This window comes from Pseudophryne corroboree, chromosome 1 (genome assembly GCF_028390025.1).
Source record: "Pseudophryne corroboree isolate aPseCor3 chromosome 1, aPseCor3.hap2, whole genome shotgun sequence".
Classification (NCBI taxonomy): domain Eukaryota; kingdom Metazoa; phylum Chordata; class Amphibia; order Anura; family Myobatrachidae; genus Pseudophryne; species Pseudophryne corroboree.
In genome coordinates, this window is record NC_086444.1 from 813,858,182 (window position 1) to 813,872,323 (window position 14,142).

Here is a 14,142-nt window from a genome sequence, read left to right on the forward strand (position 1 = left end):
GCTAGTCACGCCCAGTAGGCGATGCTAGGCACGCCACCCCAGTCGTGCACCCTCTAATAAATTGAGCTGCGCACACCTATGAGTGCTAGATACATATGATCCCTGTAATGCTGCTCACCACCGTGGGCCTCTCCTGCTGCTGCCGCCGCTGCTTCTGTATGAGGGGAGGAGACCGCAGCGTGTGCCTCTCCTGCCTCTCAGTCCGGCATCTCCCTGCCTGAAATCAGCTGCCGCTCCGTCAGCCAGTCAAAGCTCGCTGTCCAGCAGCAACTACCACTGTCGGTCCGCGAGCTCTGATTGGCTGACAGACTGGCGGCTGATTTAAAATTGCGGCCGGCTACAGGCCACCCTTAGGAGTCGGCGCCCAGCGTGGCCGCTCCTAAGGAACGTGCCTGGAGCCGGCCCTGCAACCACCCTCCGACTGTTGACCAGACTGAGCGAAGATTGACCCCATGAAAAGAGAAATATGGCACCGATACATACAAGCTAGCGCATCAGATGAAGATCAGAGAGCCACTGTAGTCAGTAGTCCTCATGTATGAAATTCCAAAACAGAGGAAAAGAAAAGTGCATATAGTGAAGCACAATTTCAAAAGGGTACATTTACGTTTGTAAATTTAAAAACATTTAATATGCACATATAAAAACATTAATCCACACACAATATTCAGTGCAGTAGCAGCAAACAAATAACACAAAAGTGCAATGTGTCTAGCAGCAAATAAGGTATCCACACGGAGAGTCTAAAATTGGGCAATTACCAGATATAGATGAAAGAAGGCGTTTTAAATATGTAATTCCACAGCAACTGCAATGGCTCCTTCACCTTCCGTCTGGTTGAAAGTCCAGGATCTCCCTCCGGTAGTCAGGTATAAATACCCAACGCGTTTCTCCCCTTTACATCGGGTCTTTATCAAGGCTTCCAGTGATATAACATCCTCCATCATTTCCTCCCTTTTTAAATAACCTGCCGCCAATCACAATGCAGCAGACCCAGGTGAATCACATGAATAGAATGCAACTACCATTCCCATAATCCTCCCCACGTCATTTCCGCTTTGGAAACAACCACCTCTCGTCCTATGGTGGCGGAGCGGGCGCTGTTGGCTCCTATACATTAAAAAACTACAAGTCCCATGAGCCTGTTCGCGCCCCATCTCCGTTTCCGCTCTCCTTCCAATCGGCATTGCGGACCTCGGCCGCTTCCCTTCACTCCAGGTCCCATGAGTCTCTTGGCGTCCCGCCGTCATTTCCGCTGTCATGTTCCATTGTCCCTATGGCAACGTGTACGTCACTTCTGCTGCCGTGTTCAGCTGTTACCATGGCACTGTGTGTCCGCGATTTCCAATCCTTATGTTAGCTGTCAGCATTCTTTAGATGTATATGGTCTCCCACCAGCTTATATGCATGTTTTCCAACTCATGTCTGGTACCAAGAAGATATACAAACAAGTTGTTAGTAATCGTCAACAAACGGGAGAGAGGAATCCTATTAAAATTATTGTTTCATAAAGGTACTTAAAAGAAATACTTAAAAAAAAGGGGTTACATCCAATTAAGAGGTGTGCATCCACCCACAGGTTAAAATGTGTCACCATAAAGTGCATAGTGGCCCCAACCCAACCTCAAATCACCATCTCTATAAAAACCATTTCACTTTTCCCTCCTGCATCTCCGGCGGCAGCGGTGGGTCTATTAAAGGAAGTACCCGTTCGTGACCTCTGATCACGAACCGGCACTTCCTTTATTAGACCCGCGGCGGCCGCCGGAGATGCAGGAAGGACACAGGAGAGGCGCGCGCTGTGCGCTCCGTGTCCCTCATTCAGAAGACAGCGCGGGATCGACGGAGGGGTAAGTAACAGGCACTGGGGGAGCATATTTGGCACTTGGGGAGGGGGCATATCTGGCAGCATGAGGGGGCATATCTGGCAGCATGAGGGGGCATATCTGGCAGCATGAGGGGCATATGTGGCAGCATGAGGGGCATATGTGGCAGCATGAGGGCATATCTGGCACTGTGGGGCATATTTGGCAGCATGAGGGCATATCTGGCACTGTGGGGCATATCTGGCAGTATGAGGGCATATCTGTTATCTGGCACTGTGGGGGCATATCTGGCACTGAGGGCTGTGTACGGCTAGAGCTGCATTTCCCACCCTAGGCTTATACTCGTGTCAATAAGTTTTCCCAGGTTTTTGTGGTATTATTAGGTGCCTCGGCTTATATTCGGGTCGACTTATACTCGAGTATATATGGTACATATTTAAAACGCCTTCTTTCATCTATATCTGGTAATTGCCCAATTTTGGACTCTCCGTGTGGATACCTTATTTGCTGCTAGACACATTGCACTTTGTGTTATTTGTTTGCTGCTACTGCACTGAATATTGTGTGTGGATTAATGTTTTTATATGTGCATATTAAATGTTTTTAAATTTACAAACGTAAATGTACCCTTTTGAAATTGTGCTTCACTATATGCACTTTTCTTTTCCTCTGTTTTGGAATTTCATACATGAGGACTACTGACTACAGTGGCTCTCTGATCTTCATCTGATGCGCTAGGTTGTATGTATCGGTGCCATATTTCTCTTTTCATGTTTGTCCCACTTCTTGGGGTGGAGGTATTTATAGGGAGTTACCTCTGAGTCACCTTGATACGTCACCAGGCTGCTCAAAAAGTGCGCACTCAACATAGGATCTATATTTTATTTGTCTTGAAGATTGACCCCAGTAGGCATTAGGCTTCCTTTGAGCCCTGGCCCCTGAGTTCCGTTCGGCACTACAATAAAAAAAACGGACCTAAGAAATTGAACCTCTATCTGGGAAGAAGCGGCTTTAAGCAAACAGACTTGCAATGGACGTCCCACGGAAGTCTGGGCAAGAATAGTTGTGGCCTAAGAGAATGCCCACCCCAAATGAAAAAGTGTGACTGCGCATTCTAATCATAGAGCTAAAGGGACCTCTAAGCTGAGACAGCCGTAGGTGAAATGCTGGAAGTCACCCTTATATAGCTGCATCGCAAAGTAGTTTTGACAAGCTAAGCAGGGCCTCCACACTAAATTAATGTGAAGCCCTATGACGAGTTTGTTAGCCCCAACTTAGCATAGTTGAAACTGCCCATAGGGAGACTAGTAAAAGTCGGATAATGACCATGGAGCCTATGAAAATGGATTTGAGACAACTGTCCAAATTTTATGAATGTAGCGGATTTTTAAAGGACAGCGAGCGCTAAATAGGAAGAGCAGTGTGATTAGCTTAACGCGCCACGGTAGCATAAACTTTTGAAGGCAATACCAACTTGGGACACAAGATCCGCTGGAAACAGATTAACTTAAGCGTGCTTGCGAGAAACAAAAAACTTCTTATGCGACGGCCTCTTGGTCTCCTGGTCTCCTCCTCGAGAACTGAAGAAGGCAAATGAATGACCGACCAGCATTTTCACAGACCTTCCACTTAGCAATCTATATGGAAACAGTCTACAGAATGTCTCAAATCACAAGGAAGACTGTGACTTGCTGGCACGCTAGTCTCAGCAAGTTCACTTTACTTTTAAAGGAGGAAAGCGCTTATGCGCCTTGCACAAACGTTACAACAAACAGTTTCAAAACTCCCATGCCATACACTCCATGCTACGGAGTCAGAGTGTGAACCAACCCATTTTAGGGACGGGATACTGCGCTTGAGATGAGGAAACAACCTACAGTATACACAGATACACACACATGGGACAGTGGTACAGCAATATATACAAATACAGGCCCAATACAGATGTTGTAGACAAGAGGAGCTGGTCTGAAGTGCAGGAGAATCAGCAGTCCCAGCAGAGGAAACTAACTTTTCCAGCAGGACTCCCCAACTTGTACCACTGCAGGAGGGGGACTGCTGCTACTGAAGCTCCGTCCCCTCCATTCTCCACTGACACCGTGTACACGCAGCCTGTAGCATGCCCGATCCTACTCCTTGCATGGGAGTGGAGCCGCCGCAAGAGACCCAGCAAAATGGCGTCTGCCATTTGAGACAGCACTAACTGCTGGTACCCTCTAAAAGGGTAACAGCATGCACTGCTTCCTGAGCCCAGGCAGTCTCAATGGAGTGCAGAGTGCTGTGGCAGGGTCACAACTAGCCGCGCACCCACCCTCGCTGATGCAACTGTAATCAGCGAGCTGAACAGAGTTCCTGTTACCACTGCACTGAAACTGTGCAATTCCACAAGCAGCGAACAGACCTAGCTACAAATAAAAACAAATTTCCAAAAAAAAGTCAAAAGAAAAAGAAATTGCCCTCCTAAAATGTGACCAACCCCACAGACACCTAAAGACTGGAATCAGAGCCGGCCCTAACCAATATGATGCCCTAGGCAAGATTTTGGCTGGTGCCCCCTAGCACCACCGCTAGTTCCGCCTCTGACCCTGCACCCCTTTCCCAGCACCATCACCCCCCACCCATAGCAGTCCTTTTTTTAGTTTTCCTACCCCCTGTAATTTAAATAAGAACAGTGTGCACATTTGGCCTTACACATATGCCGCACATTGGGGGTCATTCCGAGTTGTTCGCTCGGTAAATTTCTTCGCATCGCAGCGATTTTTTCCGCTTAGTGCGCATGCGCAATGTTCGCACTGCGTCTGCGCCAAGTAAATTTGCTATGCAGTTAGGAATTTACTCACGTTTTTTTTTTCGTTCTGGTGATCGTACTGTGATTGACAGGAAGTGGGTGTTTCTGGGCGGAAACTGGCCGTTTTATGGGTGTGTGTGAAAAAACGCTACCGTTTCTGGGAAAAACGCGGGAGTGGCTGGAGAAACGGAGGAGTGTCTGGGCGAACGCTGGGTGTGTTTGTGACGTCAAACCAGGAACGACAAGCACTGAACTGATCGCAGATGCCGAGTAAGTCTCGAGTTACTCAGAAACTGCACAGAGATGTCTTATCGCAAAATTGCGAATCTTTCGTTCGCAATTTTAAGAAGCTAAGATTCACTCCCAGTAGGCGGCGGCTTAGCGTGTGCAAGCTGCTAAAAGCAGCTTGCGAGCGAACAACTCGGAATGACCCCCATTATTAGTGCCCTTATACACATTATGACACACATAGTGCCCCTTACACATATGTTACACATTATTAATGCCCTTATACACTTTCCCAGCGTGAGTCAACTGGCAGCTCTGCTAACGTCGGGTGCCTATTTTTTATGAAAATGCATCTTATTTGCATTGCTATGTGGCTAGGATGCACAAGCAGCTTCTGCTGATTAAAATGATATGCAGCATGCCTATATACTGTGTGCGACTGTGGCTGTATCTGCGTACGAAATGCTACACACAGAATATAGGCATGCCGCATATCATTTTAATCAGCAGAAGCTGCTGATGCCCCTAGGCATACCAGATGCCCTAGGCAATTGCCTAGTTTGCCTATACCTAGGGCCGGCTCTGACTGGAATCATGGGGATGCAGGAGAGAGGATCATAGGTTTAAAGCTACAGTTTACATTAAGTGCCATTGCTAGCCCCAGCCTGCAATACTATGGTCCAGTGTCCTCCAGCCTTGCTGCAAGAGAAATTAAATTGTTACAGGATGTAATCATTTAAGCAAAGTTGGTTACATTTAAATTTAACATTGATCACTATGTAGTTCTCAGTTGTCTAGGAGGATTAGCAGTCAGGTATGTAAAGGCCTTATTTTACCTCAATATAGCAGAGTGCAACACTCTTTAATTCATACATATTTCACACAGTATGCACACTATTCTTTTTTATTTTTCATTCATAATTTTGCCGTGTGGAAAACTCACAGGTATATTAGTGTAAGTATTACAATGCACATTCCTCTCTAGAGACAGTAGAATGTGAAATCTGCACTTTTTTCATGACTGAGTAACTGTGGAACAGGAGTCGGAGAAAGAGGGTGGCCGTTAACAGCAGAGAGGAGGACTGGCCATCATGGTAAGTATGGGAATGAGGAGGAGCTGGTGGAAGGGATGGGAAGGAGTCACTGACACTGAGCAGCACATAGGGAAGTTTGCCTATCTGAACCCTGCGATCACACTGCAGTCCAATGCGCTGGGGGTTGGGAAGTAATCGTGTAGCGTCAGCAGAGAGGGGAAGGGTCGAGCTGGGGAAGGGAGACTGAGGTGACCCAAAATAAAGAACTTAAAATTAACTTGGTATGTTGGCTTATCTGAACCATGTGGAAATCCTAAAAGGCAGCAAATTCTACCAGGGTAATACTGCTTAAATACACCTTATTGACAAACCATAGGCCCAATTCAAATATGGTAACAAGATAACAATAATAGTGAAGCTTATTTGAATTTGGGTGGGTTATATTGTTTCTGTGCAGGGTAAATACTGGCTGCTTTATTTTGACACTGCAATTTAGATTGCAGATTGAACACACCCCACCAAAATCTAACTCTCTCTGCACATGTTATATCTGCCCCCCCCCCCCCCCCCCCCTTCCCCTGCAGTGCAAAAGGTTTTGCCCAACTGCTAACAAATTTGCTGCTGCGATCAGATCTGAATTAGGCCCTATGAGCGCTCCCCTGTTATTTTCTAGGTAACGTCTATTCTGGTCATTGGCTGGAAAAGGCGGTTAAACGGCTGAGCTGCCAAAGATTTAGTAATAATAGGATTTTGGTTACCTACCGGTAAATCCTTTTCTCGTAGTCCGTAGAGGATGCTGGGGTCCAAATTAGTACCATGGGGTATAGACGGGTCCACCAGGAGCCATTGGCACTTTAAGAGTTTAATAGTGTGGGCTGGCTCCTTCCTCTATGCCTCTCCTACCAGACTCAGTCTAGAAACTGTGCCTGAGGAGACAACATACTTCGAGAGAAGGAATTACACAGATAGTGGCGAGATTCATACCAGCTCACACAAACATGAAAATCCGGCCAACATGCCGGAACAACTCAGCAAAAGCTGAAACAATAAATAACGCAGAACTTACCTAGGAACCAGGTAACACTGAACTATAAAACCAATGCAGGAAACGAAGCGCTGGGTGGGCGCCCAGCATCCTCCACGGACTACGAGAAAAGTATTTACCGGTAGGTTACTAAAATCCTATTTTCTCTAATGTCCTAGAGGATGCTGGGGTCCATATTAGTACCATGGGGATGTACCAAAGCTCCCAGTACGGGAGGGAGAGCGCAGAGGCTCCTGCAACACTGCCTGACCAAACGTGAGGTCATCAGAGGCCAAAGTATCGAACTTGTAAAACTTGGCAAACGTGTTCGACCCAGACCAAGTAGCTGCTCAGCAGAGTTGTATCGCCGAGACACCCCAGGGCAGCCGCCCAGGAAGAACCCACTTTACGAGTAGAGTGGGCCTTTAACACTGCCTGACCAAACGTGAGGTCATCAGAGGCCAAAGTATCGAACTTGTAAAACTTGGCAAACGTGTTCGACCCAGACCAAGTAGCTGCTCAGCAGAGTTGTATCGCCGAGACACCCCAGGGCAGCCGCCCAGGAAGAACCCACTTTACGAGTAGAGTGGGCCTTTACGGATTTCGGACACGGCAATCCTGCCGTGCAATAAGCATGCTGGATGGTGAACCTGATCCAGCGTGAAATCAACTGCTTAGAAGCAGGAGATCCAATTTTCTTTGGATCATAGAGGACAAACAGAGTCACTTTTCCTATGACGAGCCGTCCTCTTCACGTAAATCTTCAAAGTCCTCACTACATCCAAGGCCTTTGAAGTAATTGAGGAGTCAGTCGCCACTGGCACCACAATAGGCTGGTTGATGTGGAAAGCCGACACAACCTTAGGTAGGAACTGTGGACGAGTCCTAAGTTCTGCCCTGTCTTCATGGAAGATCAGATAGGGGCTTTTACAAGATAAAGCCCCGATTCCGATACGCGTCGTGCAGAAGCCAAGGCCAACAAGGTGACCGCCTTCCACGTGAGAAACTCGAGATCAGCCTCCTGTAGAGGCTCAAACCAAGCAGATTGTAGGAACTGCAACACCACATCCAGAACCCATGGAGCCGTAGGCGCCACAAAGAGAGACTGGATGTGCAGAACCCCTTTTAAAAAGGTCTGAACCTCAGGAAGAACAGCTAATTGTTTTTGGAAGAAGATGGACAAGCAGAGATCTGGACCTTGATGGAGCCCAATCTCAGCCCCATATCCACCCCTGCCTGCAGAAAAAGGAGAAAACGACCAAGTTGAAACTCCACCGCCGGAAACTTCTTGGCCTCACACCAACAAACATATTTCTTCCAAATGCGATGGTAATGCTTAGACGTTACCCCCTTCCTGACCTGTATCAGGGTAGGAGTGACCTCACTCGGGATACCATTCCGAGCTAAGATCTGCCGTTCAACCGCCATGCCGTCAATCGAAGCCGCGGTAAGTCTTGATAAGCGAACGGCCCCTGCAGAAGCAGATCCTCCCGAAGAGGTAAAGGCCGTGGATCTTCCAGCAGAAGATCCAGCAGGTCCGCGTACCAAGCCCTCCTTGGCCAGTCTGGAGCAATGAGGATTGCCAGAACCTTCGTTCTTCTCACGATTTGAAGAACCCTTTGTATCAGAGGAAGTGAAGGGAACACATACACTGACTTGAACACCCAAGGTGTTACCAGTGCGTCCACCGCAACTGCCTGTGGGTCTGGTTGAGGTGGGAGGCCATCATGTCTATGTGAGGAACCCCCCACCAACCGGTTACCTCCTCGAACACCTCCGGATGGAGGCCCCACTCCCCTGGATGGAGATCGTGTCTGCTGAGGAAGTCTGCTTCCCAGTTGTCTACGCCCAAAATGAAGATTGCCGACATCGCCACCGCGTGCCTTTCTGCCCAGATGAGGATCTTTGACACCTCTGCCATGGCAGCTCTGCTCTTCATTCCGCCTTGTCGGTTTAGGCCACTGTGGTCACGTTGTCCGACTGCACCTGAACAGCCCGATCCTGTAGAAGGTGTGCTGCTTGTAGAAGGGCGTTGTAAATGGCCCTGAGTTCCAGGATGTTTATTGGGAGAAGTGACTCTTGATCCGACCATCGTCCTTGAAAGGTTTTACCCAGAGCGACCGCTCCCCAACCTCTTAGACTTACATCTGTGGTCAAAAGTATCCAGTCTTGAATTCCGAACCTTCGCCCTTCCAGAAGGTGTGGAGGTTGCAGTCACCAGAGGAGTGAAATCCTGGCTTTCGGAGACAGGCGTATCCTCTTGTGCATGTGTAGGTGAGAGCCCGACCACTGGTCCAAGAGGTCCAGTTGAAAAGGTTGAGCATGAAACCTGCCGTACTGCAGAGCCTCGTAGGCGGCAACCATCTTCCCCAGAAGGCGTATGCATTGATGAACCGATACCCGGGTGGCCCGTAGGACATCCCGGACCATTGTTTGAATCACCAACGCTTTCTCCGCCGGGAGAAATACCCTCTGCACTTCCGTGTCGAGGATCATTCCCAGGAAAGACAGCCGCCTTGTCGGCTCCAGATGAGACTTCGGAAGATTCAGGATCCAACCGTGCTTCCTGAGCAGCTGTGTCGTGAGTGCGATGGACCGCAACAACCTCTCCCTGGATGACGCCTTGATCAGGAGATCGTCCAGATATGGAATTATGTTCACCCCCTGTTTGCGGAGGAGAACCAACATCTCCGCCATCACCTTGGTGAAGATCCTTGGTGATGTTGAGAGGCCAAACGGCAGCGCCTGGAACTGATAGTGATCGTCCATCAGCGCAAACCTGAGATAAGCTTGATGCGGTGCCCAAATTGAAATGTGGAGGTAAGCATCCTTGATGTCCAGGGACACCAGGAACTCCCCCTCCGACAGCCCTGAAATGACAGCTCTCAGAGATTCCATCTTGAATTTGAACTCCTTGAGATAAGGGTTCAAAGATTTTAAATTTAGAATAGGCCGTACCGAACCATCCGGTTTCGGTACAACAAAAAGGTTTGAATAATAACCCTTGTTCCGTTGCTGAAGAGGAACCTGAACAATGACCTCTGACACCACCAATCTCCTGATGGCCTCCAGAAGAATTGTCCTGTCCGCCAGCAGAGCTGGTAAGCCTGAAACGGTGAGGTGGGGGCTCTTGGCACTCCAGTCTGTACCCCATGGACACTATATCCAGAACCCAGGGGTCCAGACCCGACGACACCCAGACGTCGCTGAATTGCCTGAGTCTTGCCCCCACCTGACCTTCCTCCAGGCCTAGCTGTCCACCGTCATGCGGAGGACTTAGGGGTATCAGAAGCGGGCTTCTGGGTCTGGGAACCTGCGGGAGCGGGTTTCTTTCCTTTGGCACGACCACCTCTGAAGAAGGTGTTCGAAGGCTTATTCTTTCTAGGCAACGCGGCCCGAAAGGACTGTGACGTGTTAGATGAAAAGGGCTTCTTCGTAGCAGGTGCAGCTGAGGGGAGAAAAGGAGACTTACCCCCGGTAGCCGTGGCAATCCACGCTTCCAGCGCCTACCCAAATAGAGCCTGACCTTTGTACGGAAGGTCTTCCACACACTTCCTGGATTCCGCGTCCGCAGACCAGTTGCGCAGCCAGAGACCTCTGCGAGCCGAGACTGACATGGAGGAGATCCCCGCAGCTATGGAACCCAGGTCCTTCATGGAATCCACCAGGAACTCTGCAGAATCCTGAATATTACGCAAAAACAAATCAACATCACCTTTGTCCAGCGTAGACGATTCCTCCTGCAGAGTGATCGACAACCTGGCAATAGCTTTAGCAATCCAAGCACAGGCTATAGTAGGCCGCAATATAGTCTCCGAAGCCGCGTAAATGGATTTCAGCGTAGCATCCACCTTGCGATCTGCCGGGTCCTTTAACGCGGTAGATCCCGGGACCGGTAAAACTACCTGTTTGGACAGGCTGGATACAGAGGCGTCGACTATCGGTGGGGACTCCCACCTCTTCCTATCTTCCTCTGGGAAGGGAAAAGCCACCAACACCCTCTTGGGAATCTGGAATTTATTTTCCGAAGTTTCCCATGCCTTTTCAAAAGATAGCATTCAATTCTTTGGATGCCGGGAAAGTGAGGGGGGGCTTCTTATTATCTGTGAAGAAGGCCTCCTCCACCTGTTCCGGAGCTGTGTCTGAAATGTGTAAAACATCCCTAACAGCCTCAATCATCAACTGCACCCCCTTGGCAAGTGATGCCATCCCCCGCAACACATCCCCATGACCGTCTGCAGCGTTAGAGTCGGTGTCCGTGTCATCCTGCATAATTGCAAGCTCCGTTTATGAGAATGTACCACCTGGGACCCCGAGGGGGCAGAATCAGACCATACCACCATAGAGGACTGGAGGACCTGAGTGGCGTGCTCAGTCCTAGCAACTCTATCAGAAATCTTGGAAATAGTCCCCCTGAGACTAACCATTCTGGTTCTCTAGCTGGGATCTGCGCTAAAACTGTGCAATCCTGATTACATGGTATGGAGTCTTCCGGCAGAGCCGGCCCTAACCAATATGATGCCCTAGGCAAGATTTTGGCTGGTGCCCCCTAGCACCGCCGCTAGTTCTGCAGGAGATGCCTGGCATGTGTCAGCTGGCAGCTCTGCTAACGTCGGGCGCCTTTTGTTTATGAAAATGCATCATATTATTTGCATTACTATGCGGCTAGGATACACAGGCAGCTTCTGCTGATTAAAATGATATGCAGCATGCCTATATTCTGTGTGCGACTGCAGCTGTATCTGCATACGAAATGCTACATTACAGTGATTTCCAGGAATACACTGCAACGTAGCATTTTGTATGCAGATACAGCCACAGTCACATACATTTTAATCAGCAGAAGCTGCTGGTGCCCCTAAGCATACCAAATACCCTAGGCATTTGCCTAGTTTGCCTATGCCTAAGGCCGGCTCTGTCCTCCTGGGAGGACAAATCCTCTGCAGCATATGACACATTGTCCCTAGACATGTTACCACACACACACACACACACACACACACAAAACACCCCACAAACACACAGGGTATTGTGTAGGCAGAGTTTCCCCCTCCCCCCCCCCCTCTCCCCCCCAAAGAAAGGCAGAGAGACACAGAGGGGGTAATTCCAAGTTGATCGCAGCAGGAACATTTTTTAGCAGTTGGGCAAAACCATGTGCACTGCAGGGGGGGAGGGGGGGCAGTTATAACATGTGCAGAGAGAGTTAGATTTGGGTGGGTTATTTTGTTTCTGTGCAGGGTAAATACTGGCTGCTTTATTTTGACACTGCAATTTAGGTTGCAGATTGAACACACCACACCCAAATCAAACTCTCTCTGCACATGTTATATCTGCCCCCCCTGCAGTGCACATGGTTTTGCCCAACTGCTAAAAAATTTCCTGCTGCGATCATCTTGGAATTACCCCCAGAGATTGGAGCCAACGCACACACAGCGCTTTTTAAGCAAAGGGAGTCCCTTCCCAGCGCGGACTGTGTCCCTTAATAGGTGACACAGCCTATTATGCAGCCTCCCCTCCCTTCTACAGCCTCCTGGTACCGTACAGACTGCTGGAGAAAGCTCTGGAGGGACCTGGATCCAGTGGATAGCGACTGCAGCCAGAGAAAATGGCACTGAACGCTGCTGGGTCCGCTCTGAGGAGAAGCTCCACCCCCTTCAATGGCGCCAGCTTCCTGCTCTCAAGAAGATTATACTGGCCTGGAGGATTTGGCTGACCTGGATCCGCAGACCCCGACATGCAGGAAACAACCAGTGCAGGGTCCGGGGCTGGCCCAGGGCGCTCCCCCCCATCGCCGCATCAAGGTACCGCTGAGCCTTCCAGGAGCGCGGTTAAGACCGCGCTCCTAACCCTTTAGCCGCCCACTTCACACTGTCCCCCCGCTTGCAAGGGGGGACAGTGACTCACTCGCCATCTTCAGCTCCTGAGGGGGTGGCGACCGGCTGCCGGGGCGAGCGTTCCCCTGCGGCGGGGCGCGATCGGACCCCTCTGGAGCTAGTGCCTAGTCAGCGGGAGCAGTGGCTCAAGACCCCGCGGGGCGGGCACTGCTCTTCCCCCCCTCAGTCCCACGCTGCAGGGAGGCTGTCGCCAACAGCCTCCCTGTAAAATAAAAAAAAACTGAAAAGGAAGAAATAAACTCTGTAGAGCTCCCCTAGCTGTGACCGGCTCCTCCGGGCACATTTTCTAAACTGAGTCTAGTAGGAAGGGCATAGAGGGAGGAGCCAGCCCACACTATTAAACTCGTAAAGTGCCAATGGCTCCTGGTGGACCCGTCTATACCCCATGGTACTAATATGGACCCCAGCATCCTCTAGGACGTTAGAGAAATTGTACTTTTTTAAATTTGCTCTGAGCCTATGGAGGCATTTTCTATTGTTTTATAAGACGCAAGCTGTGCACTATTACAATCGTTCCAGGTAACGAATGAATGTACCTTCCATATGTATGACCTGAAATTATAACAAAGACAAATGTGCTGTATGTAACTGCAAAACATAAAAACCTTGTTTAATTAAGACACTATCCCAGTTTATAAACAAATTGTTCTGTAAGCTGATTAAATTTAGTGTTTGTATTCATGGTTTCTATAGCCCACCCTACAAAGGTCTTCTCAAAACACACTTCAAATGGGATCACATTATAATTACTCAAACCAATATGCCCCATTATGCTAGATATACAATTTCTATCATAAAATACCAGGTATATTAATTGCCCCAACCCATCTAGTTGCTTTGGTCGCCATCTGGAAAAGCTGTTACAATAGTGATGAAAAGCAGTTATCTTTGCCCAAATTATTACTTTAACTGTCCCAATTTATATCTGGGTATTTTAAATGCCCCATATATAAAAGTGTTTTTCCATCCATACGGATGATTGACTTTTGAAATACTCTTATAATTGGAGACTTATAATAAATATCAATCAGCATTTTAATATTATAATTTTAATATTATATTTCTTTCCATATTCTGAATATGTTCCAACAAAGGCACTACATTTTTCCTTTCCTTACGGATTTAATATGTAGACAAAAGGTTTTCCCATTTTCAGTCCTTCCTAAATATGCAAAACCCTTCCATGTTTACTGCCCTATCATATGTCACATTCAGGGCCGGTTCTGCTTCTTCCAGCGCCCCGGGCGGGCAAAGGGGGCGTGGCTTCGTAAGGGGGCGTGGCCATTTACGCCCCCTGTACAGTAGTGAAATGATGTGCGGTGCGCGATGACGTCATCGCGCACCGCAC

General features: G+C 48.8%; 1 long non-coding RNA gene across 1 annotated transcript in view; it reads right to left on the reverse strand.

The window, feature by feature from the left end:
- Nucleotides 1-453: 453 nt before the first annotated feature.
- LOC134949098 (uncharacterized) overlaps nucleotides 454-14,142 on the reverse strand; it is a 120,855-nt gene continuing 107,166 nt past the window's right edge. The window contains exon 7 of the long non-coding RNA XR_010183103.1: nucleotides 454-1,425. This is a non-coding gene — a long non-coding RNA (uncharacterized LOC134949098). The remainder of the gene's footprint in view (nucleotides 1,426-14,142) is intronic.